The sequence below is a fragment of the Montipora capricornis genome, chromosome 13 (assembly GCF_036669925.1).
Source record: "Montipora capricornis isolate CH-2021 chromosome 13, ASM3666992v2, whole genome shotgun sequence".
NCBI classification, from domain to species: Eukaryota; Metazoa; Cnidaria; class Anthozoa; order Scleractinia; family Acroporidae; genus Montipora; species Montipora capricornis.
The window spans coordinates 49,896,721-49,905,072 of record NC_090895.1 but is presented as its reverse complement, the minus strand read 5'-3'; the positions used below and the strand labels follow the sequence as shown (position 1 = coordinate 49,905,072).

At 39.1% G+C, this 8,352-nt stretch overlaps 1 long non-coding RNA gene across 1 annotated transcript; it reads left to right on the top strand.

Annotated features, from left to right (window-relative positions):
• Positions 1 to 1,215: 1,215 nt before the first annotated feature.
• Positions 1,216 to 6,063, top strand: LOC138029041 (uncharacterized). Its single transcript, XR_011127799.1, has 2 exons — positions 1,216 to 1,402; positions 5,863 to 6,063. It is a non-coding gene; the product is annotated as an uncharacterized lncRNA (long non-coding RNA).
• The last annotated feature ends 2,289 nt before the right edge of the window (positions 6,064 to 8,352 follow it).

Genomic DNA, 8,352 nt, shown 5'->3' with positions numbered 1-8,352 from the left:
TGCTTTATAGAGTCAGACAGAAAGGTTTTCAGGCTGGTATAAGGTGCTTAGAAAACTCAGTTCAAAATAAAGTAGAAGAAAGTACTACGCGCAATCAATTGTAAAGAGACTTGAACGTTCGTCGAAAAAGAGTTTCCAAGAGTTCAAAATAAGTTTCGACTCAGAGTAATTTGTCTTCTTTGGTAGTTTTTCATGAAAGCAACTGAAAAACGTGCACCTCATAACACTGAAATACAATCGAAACAAAAAAATTACTGATGCAATATCAAAGAGTCAGAGAGTCAAAAGTCAAAAGTCGTTTACTTGAAACCTGCTTAGTCGCAAGCATGCTTCTCTCGGATATACTGCTGAAGTTAGAAATGACAGAGACAAGTCATTCTAAGGGTGGTGGCCCGAACGATAAAAAAAGGCGGCCAACACGGAGATCTCTTGACTTGACTTGTCGAATGGAGACTAAATGTGTGCCCAAATCTTCGACTACTTGTACCAATATATATATCTTGCGAACTTTGTGCCACTTCATAAAGTAAACCACGTTCTAGTAAACATATTCAGCTACCTTTTTATACAACCACCTGGAGTATCAATACAGGCCGATGTTTTGGTGTGCATACCGCACGTGTTTTGAATAAAATGTGTCCTTTACATCATATAATGGATTTTGGAGAAGGCTTAAACAAAGCCAGTTTTTGTTGAGTAGTTTTGTTTGGTGAGAAGTTTTAGGGCTTTCGTTTGACCACCGGAAGAAATAAGAATACTCATTTGATGATTGATGACAGCTATTTAAAGAAAAACTCGACAATTTCTTCCCTCGGCCGGTCTCATATAATTATTTCAGAAAAGAACTAAAAACAAGGTGTTTTCTTCATTAAAAGTTGTTAAGTGGTGATCACGGACTTAGAGTGAAGGATGACAAAGTTCAAAGCCTACTGCTCGCTATGTTTATTATAATGACCTAAACATTGCATGACCATATGGATAGCCGTACCAGGCGCACATTTTATCCATTAAAGGAAAAGCAGCCGTGGGAATAGAATTTATCTGTCTATTCGAGTGAAGAGGTAATTGATGTGACACAAAAAATTGCATAGAATACCAAAAATGAAGACATCTTTGTGACTCTGTTCGCCTTAATCAATTCTTGGTGGGCGGTATTAGCACAAGGAATTAATCCATTAATGGTATAAATAGAGAGTTTGTTGGCAAGCCAAGTGAAGTTTGCAAAACTCCCTCACAGAAACTTAGGAACAAGAAACGTCGATTTATCAAAATGAAATCAGAGTTGATTGCAAGGATTATGATTTTCGTTCTTTTCCTGGAGTGTTTCGCCGAGAGAGGAGACTGTGCAACCACCATTAATGTTCCTGCTCGAGATGACATACTAAGCGTCAGGAAAAGCAAGGTAAAGTGCGTTTTAGCTAGACTTGTGATCAGTGATTTTGATTATTAAGCGACTGATATAAGAGCTAAGAAAGGCAGAGTAGTAACTGGGTGAAAAGATAGTACTGCCGGCTTCCTATTATTGTTGTTATTATTATTCTTATTCTTCTTCTTCTTCTTCTTCTTCTTCTTCTTCTTCTTCTTCTTATTATTATTATTATTATTATTATTATTATTGTTATCATCATCATCATCATCATGTATGTATGTATGTAAACAAGAAACACACTCCGTGTCAAAAAACATACGCAACTAAATAAATTTCTCACCGGAATTTAGGATCAAACCCTTTTCTGAAAAATCTTTTTTCCTTGAATGAAGCATAAAATAGACAATAATCTTTGAATTTTTTCAGATTCTTGACTGTCAAGAATTAGTCACATTTCGAATTATTATTTTTTACCTGAAGACTGTGTAGAGTTGAGTGCAAATGAATATAAATAGCTAGACAACAGAGATTGGACTTGAATGAATACAGATTCATTCAAGGTGTTCGATTCCTTCAATGAGTTTGTCAAACCCATATCCAACCAGACAAAGTTACCACGGAAATTTCCATTTGGTTTCAGTGTTGTACATAACGTCACATTAGTAAAATATTTAGAAATACAGATCACTGCTCGACGGCCGATCGAAAGATACACTGGTTGTCGAAGTTCATTATTCGTCGCTTTGAAAATTCTAGATGTTCGTTTTTCAACGTTTGTGTTGTTTATCGAATTGATGTCCCATTTTTGAGCTCCATAAGGGTTTAGTTTGTTTAAAGATTCACTTAAATGCCACCATTTGCGTTACGTCAACTTCAGAGCCATTGCAGGTTAATTAAATATTATACTGTGCCCACCAGATAAAATCTACGCATTTCTACTACCTTCTGAAACTTACCGTCAAAGATACTCGCAGAAGACTCTAGGTACAAAGACAATACTTAGAAGGGGAGTGACAGACAGTGAAAGACCCTATTGGGCAACTTTTCCAATTTCCGACACAGGAAGAAAAACGGACAAATGCTACACATTTTTCGACTGGATTGCCATATGGCAATCCAGTAACAAGGTACACCATTTATCCTTATCTATCAGCATCATTTATAGACCACTCAGTAACTGTATGTTACATTATTCCAATACTTTCCGCAAACGTTCGATGAACAGCACACCACTGAAATGTTTGAATGATGAACTTCATTCCAACATCCTGGCTAAATACACTTACTGTGGTCATCATTTTAGCCCGGCTGTTTTTCATTCTTTCCTTACAGTTTAAGGTCATCCATCCATAAGTTGAAAATAATTTATATGGTAACCTTTCATTTTTCGTAAACCGTACCCTAATCTGCTGTTACTCTTTCTCACAATAAATGTGATTGGTATCGATGCACTGAATCACAAACAATTGGAGAGGTTTGAAAGTCTCCACTTTAGCTATGCTATTTTAGGTTAGTACTATTACATTCGTTTCACCAGTCAGCTTGGACTTCAATATCATGTTTTCTGTACCCGGCCAAATTGTTCCTTCTCAGTTCTCCTTTTCATCTCTGTGTGTTTTATGTCATCTACCTCAAGTAGTCCAAGGTACCTATTGTGAATGCGTCCTCATCGCTATCATTCATTGCTCGAATCAGCTTCTCACCTAGGATGACAATATCCTTAGATCAAACACGTTTCCCCCCTCTTCATGATTAACACCACGCACATTTTTCTATTCCAAATCAATGTATCGATTTGGTTTTCACTTTTACCGTAGAGTAGATCATCCATAAATATAAACAGAAGATGGTTTATAGTCTGTAGGCCATTCCTTAGGCTGTTTCCTTCCTTAAGTTCTCTTAAAACTGTATTGGTGCCGATACAAACAGAAATGGAGAGAGGCTGTCTCCCTGAAAGATTCCCCTCTTGATACAGACCTTGGTTACCAGGCCAGCTGTAAATTCCTAATTCCATTTTTTCATGTGCTTTTGGACTATCTCAGTCAGATTCTTTGCGATGCCAAACGTGTTCTCTACGTTCAATGATCCATGCGTATGCTTTCCTATAGACCACCTATTCCATTCCTGGCCTGTTTTTCACCTGCTAGAGTTTTTGAGCATCATCATACCCATTAGGAGCTGGTCTTTATTTCTTCGAGTCTACCTTCCACATCCTTTCTGTTCCTCTGGCAACAGCTTCTTTTTCTTTCAAGTTTACCATACTTTGTCTCCACCTGCACCCCTGTGCACAACTTCCACATCAGTGGTTACAAGCAGGTTATTGGTCTGACATTTCCCTCTTCTTTGTCCTCTATTACCAACACAATCCTCCCTTTGGTTAAAGGGAGAGTTGAGTTTCACCTCTCATTTGTCGATGTCCTTATTTTCACGTACACTGTTAGGAACATGATCATACCACCTCTCATCTCTCTCAAACCCATATTTTCCTGACAGATTCCAACGAATTGCCCGAGCTACGTTGTCGTGTCTCTTTTTGTATTCTTTTTGCAACAGTTTCGGGCACACGCGCTCACAATGTGGCAGATTGTCTCGTTGCTTTGTTTTCACATTCTGCATTTGGGATCGCCCTGTGACCTGTCGATCGTTGCTTTTACGTAGTTTGTTCTTATTGCTTGATCTTGTGCTGCAACAGTAAGGGACTCTGATTCTCTTTTAAGCTTTCCTTCTTTCAACCAAGTCCATGTTTCATCATTTCTTTGATTTTCGCTCTGTCTCGCAAATTGCCCGTACAATGGCACCTCTTTCCATCCTTGGATATTTGCAGTTCTCCTCCTTTCCTTGAAACTGGAAGCCGTGTCTTGGTTTTCAACTCCTTTCCTCCTGACTTCTTTCAAAATCGTCTCCTCACTGGATTGGACATAAGTCTCCAGCAATATTCCTACCTGATTGACGCAGTCCTCTACGGAGATGAGACCTCTTCCTCCCTCCTTCCTTGGAACATAGAGTCCATGGGTGAAAGGCCCCGTTCATTGTTAGTAATTTTCTTGCTGTGCGGTCTTACTGCTGGAGTTCTTGTTTCTTCCAATCGATTATACCCCGCATATCTAACAAGCAACACTGCCCAGGTGTTTATGGTTTCCACCGTTTAGCTTCGACTGCGCAACTTTTCTAACCCGAAAATATTTCTTCCCAATTTTTCTCTTCACCTGGACGTGCAACATACCATCCGCCTCGAGCGCTTCTAATATTTGTATCCATCGCCTTCTTTCATAATCCCTTCTGACTGTGCCAGCTTACCACGTTTCAGCACCAGGACAGCACATTTTTCGACGACAAATAAATTTCATCCCGATGTCCTTGCTGAATATTCTCACAATTTGTATCAGTGAATCTAACTGGTTGTCACTTCTGACATAAAGCTTTCACCTACTCTTGGCTCTGGCACTTGCCAAAGGTGTTACCTCAAACTCTAGTGCGGAAGGGGAGGGGGGAGGGGAGGTATCCACTTAGTAGGTTGAAGCCATAGCTTGTCCAACCCCAGTCCCCAATATATTATTATTATTATTATTATTATTATTATTATTATTATTACATATTTATAAATATATATATATATATCTTTCGTGGATGCTACCAGGAAAATCATGGTTACCTGTACATTTCTTAAGACTATGAATCAAAGAATTGTATATTTGAGGTGCTTTTTATAGACGAAAGAGAAAAGTGATGGGATCCTCGTACTTATCTGGACAATTTAAGTAATTCTGCCTTTCAGGTGGCCTCAACAGGATTCGAACACATGACCTCTGCGATGCCGGCAATAGGGACATTTAGATTCTAGGACGAGGACGCGAACGAGTACGAAATTTGACTGCCCGTTTTTAGCGAAAAGAGTTAAAAGATATATAACCCGGACGATTAATCTTACTCTTTGTTAGCAGTGTAGGTTGCTCAGTTATTCTTCTTGCTGGTAACTGAGCCTTTTTGCTGATCGAAAAATGCCAAAACGGCTACCCTGTCGTTGACTTGTTTTGACACGACAACATTTTTTCAAAACCTCGTACTAAAATGACGACAGCATCACGTTTTTCCCGCCAAAATGACGCTGTTTGCTCGCGCTCACTGTTGTCCTTTGAGAGAATCTCGTACTCGTAGTCGTCCTCGTCCTAGAATCTAAAGCTCTCTAATACTCTACCACCAACTGAGCTATAAAGCCACAAAGTTGTCTTAGTTGGGCGTAGGTCACTTTGTTGGGCTCATCTGTTTGCATGAAGGACTCGATGCATTAATGAAAGAAATGTATATTTGAAGTGCAGCTTATAGACTTTGTTGCGCAGTTAATATTTTACAGATTGATTTCAAAACAGGAATAGCTTGAAAATACATCATTTGTTGGAAGCAATCATAAGTTTTTGAAAGAAAGAAAACCTTTACCAACGAGTAGAGATAGGCGAGGGGAACTACAAAGTTCTTAGCGTATATTTTTGTTTCAGGTACTGCGGAGCGATTATCGACGGAATTTGTGCGAAGTTGCACGACAAATTGATTGCAAGCTGGATCTCCAAGACCGCGAACCCAAGACCAACCTACGAAGCCCATGAAGAAGCATAAGCATGCCGTGCAACGGATCCAGAAATAAATTTTAACGTTACTTTAACTAAATTAAAATAAAAATGAATCTGCAAGCCAATCTATCATGTGGTGGGTTGTTTTTATAAATTGTATGAATAAATGAAAAAGAGGATGAAGGAAGAGAACACATCTATACCATACATTGGGTCTCCTCAAATGATAATATCTTTTAATTCAAATTTAGTCCATTGTCATGCCCCGCGGTTACTGGAAGACACTCGATTGGTTAGTTGTAATTACGTTATTAAAATTCGAGACCAAAAAAACTTTCACTGCATGGCGCGAAACTTAAAATAGATTGTCTACCCTCTTACTCTCTTGAAAACTGTCAACTATAATACTTTGGCTTTTTTTGTTGCTGAATCGGAGTGGTATTCACTATCAACTTCTGTAATGAGCTACTGACAGGTCGTAAAGTGGAATAGGCTTTCTGCTCAGGCTTACCCCCTAAGGAAAAATTAACTCTTACCCCAACCAACTACGAATTGAACAAAATAAAAGTTGTTTTTTGTTTTGGAGAGGTTAAATCGTGACGGTGAACCCAGAACAACAAACAACTTTTCATAGCCTATATCGTGTGACAATGTTTTTCTTAATTTTACTCTTATATATTCGGGAAGTTTATTTTTAGAAACTGATAAAAAAGCCGCCCCATCGTCTTTATGGAGGAGAGTTTTTCCCTTAGTTTTTCTCCAAATTTCAAGCCGAACTTTCTTTTTCCAACACTTGTTTTGTTACTCGACGCTGAAGAACCTAAGCAACCTCGTTCCCCCAAAACTCTTTTAAGACATTTCCTTGCGGTGTACACAACCTAATATTCCAAACTGCTTCGAAACAGACTTACGCGGAAAAAATCTTTGCCCGGCATTACACACAGAATGAACAGGATGTTAAAGAAACCTCCATGCGTAACGACTGAGAAATATCAGGAACCCATAAAGTGGTTTATAAAAAGAAAGAGTGTCTAAAGTTGTATGTTTTTCAACACCTTGGTATGGAACTATCTAGCCTTTTGTGTTGACAGCATTCCCCAAACTGCAAAGGAATTAACAGGCTCGATTACCAGCCGCTGATTCCGCAACGATTCTAAACGGCGAATGTGGAGATGCACTGAAAGTCTCCAAAGAAAAGTCCAGAAACTTACCCTTTTGTGAAATCACAGTAAATCGGCTTACCCCATAAAATTGTAGCGCTTAATTAAAATCAATGTTTCTGTTCGATCATTGCAAAGGGTACGATTACTGTAGACAAGACAAATGATTTGGAATAAGTAAGACATGTAATATGCTCTTGAACAGTCCACGTAAGCGTTTTACGATAGTCCGCTTCGATGCCTGATATCCTAACACTATTTACAAGCGAGCGCTCTCCTAGCTCTTGTAAAAACAAGGATCAAGTTCTCATTTGTCCAGGATTATCTTTGCTGCTTTCCAATATTAAACGCAGCAATGTTGACGACAAGAAAGAAGGAACGAGATGGTTCCTCGACGTTTAAATGAGGACATTGGGAATTTAATTATCCCAGCTTTGAAAGACGAGATCTGTCAAAAAAGGGAAATGAGCAAGCACTGATTTTTTGACCCCCCATCAAGCTGACAAACCGGTACCGTACGGCAAAAGACGAAATCCACATTCCCTGTACTGTGCTGGTTCTGATTTACAGTTGATACAGTCTAGTCTATCTCACGACCTTCAAAAATGGCTTTATTCTAATGGACTTACTTTGAACGATATCAAAACTGAGTTCTTGTTAATCGGCTCCATGAATTTGCGAGTTGAAATGTTCTCGTGATGACTGAAACAACGAACGAAATGGTAAATGAAAAGAATCATTGCGGAGCTCCGCGAGCCGAGGGAGCTCGCGCGGAGCACCATGGGAAAGAAAATTTGGTAACCCATCTGTGGGAGAAAATTTGGTTTTGGTCACCGTACGGCCGTACGACAGTACAACCGTCCACCCCGCGGGCTCAAGTTTAGAGCCCATCGAGGCAGCCATACTTCTTTGATATCAAACATCTATTTTACAATGACTGCAAAATTCTCGCGCGCTCATTGGTTAATGTTTATTGTCAATAAGCGGACAGACACATAAATTTATAATTCATGCAATAATGACACGATATTGCTCGCGTCAGATTGAAGTTTCTCCCATTTTTGTCTCGCGTTCTTGTCGTGTTTTGACTTAATTTTCACCCCTCTGCCTTTTTGTTATTGTAAAAAACAAATTGATGTCAGTTTTTCATGCGTCTGTCTGCGTTTTTTTTATGCGTCTGTCCTGTTATTGACAATGATCATGATCAACAACAGGACAGACGCATGAAAAACTGACATCAATTTGTTAATGTTATGGT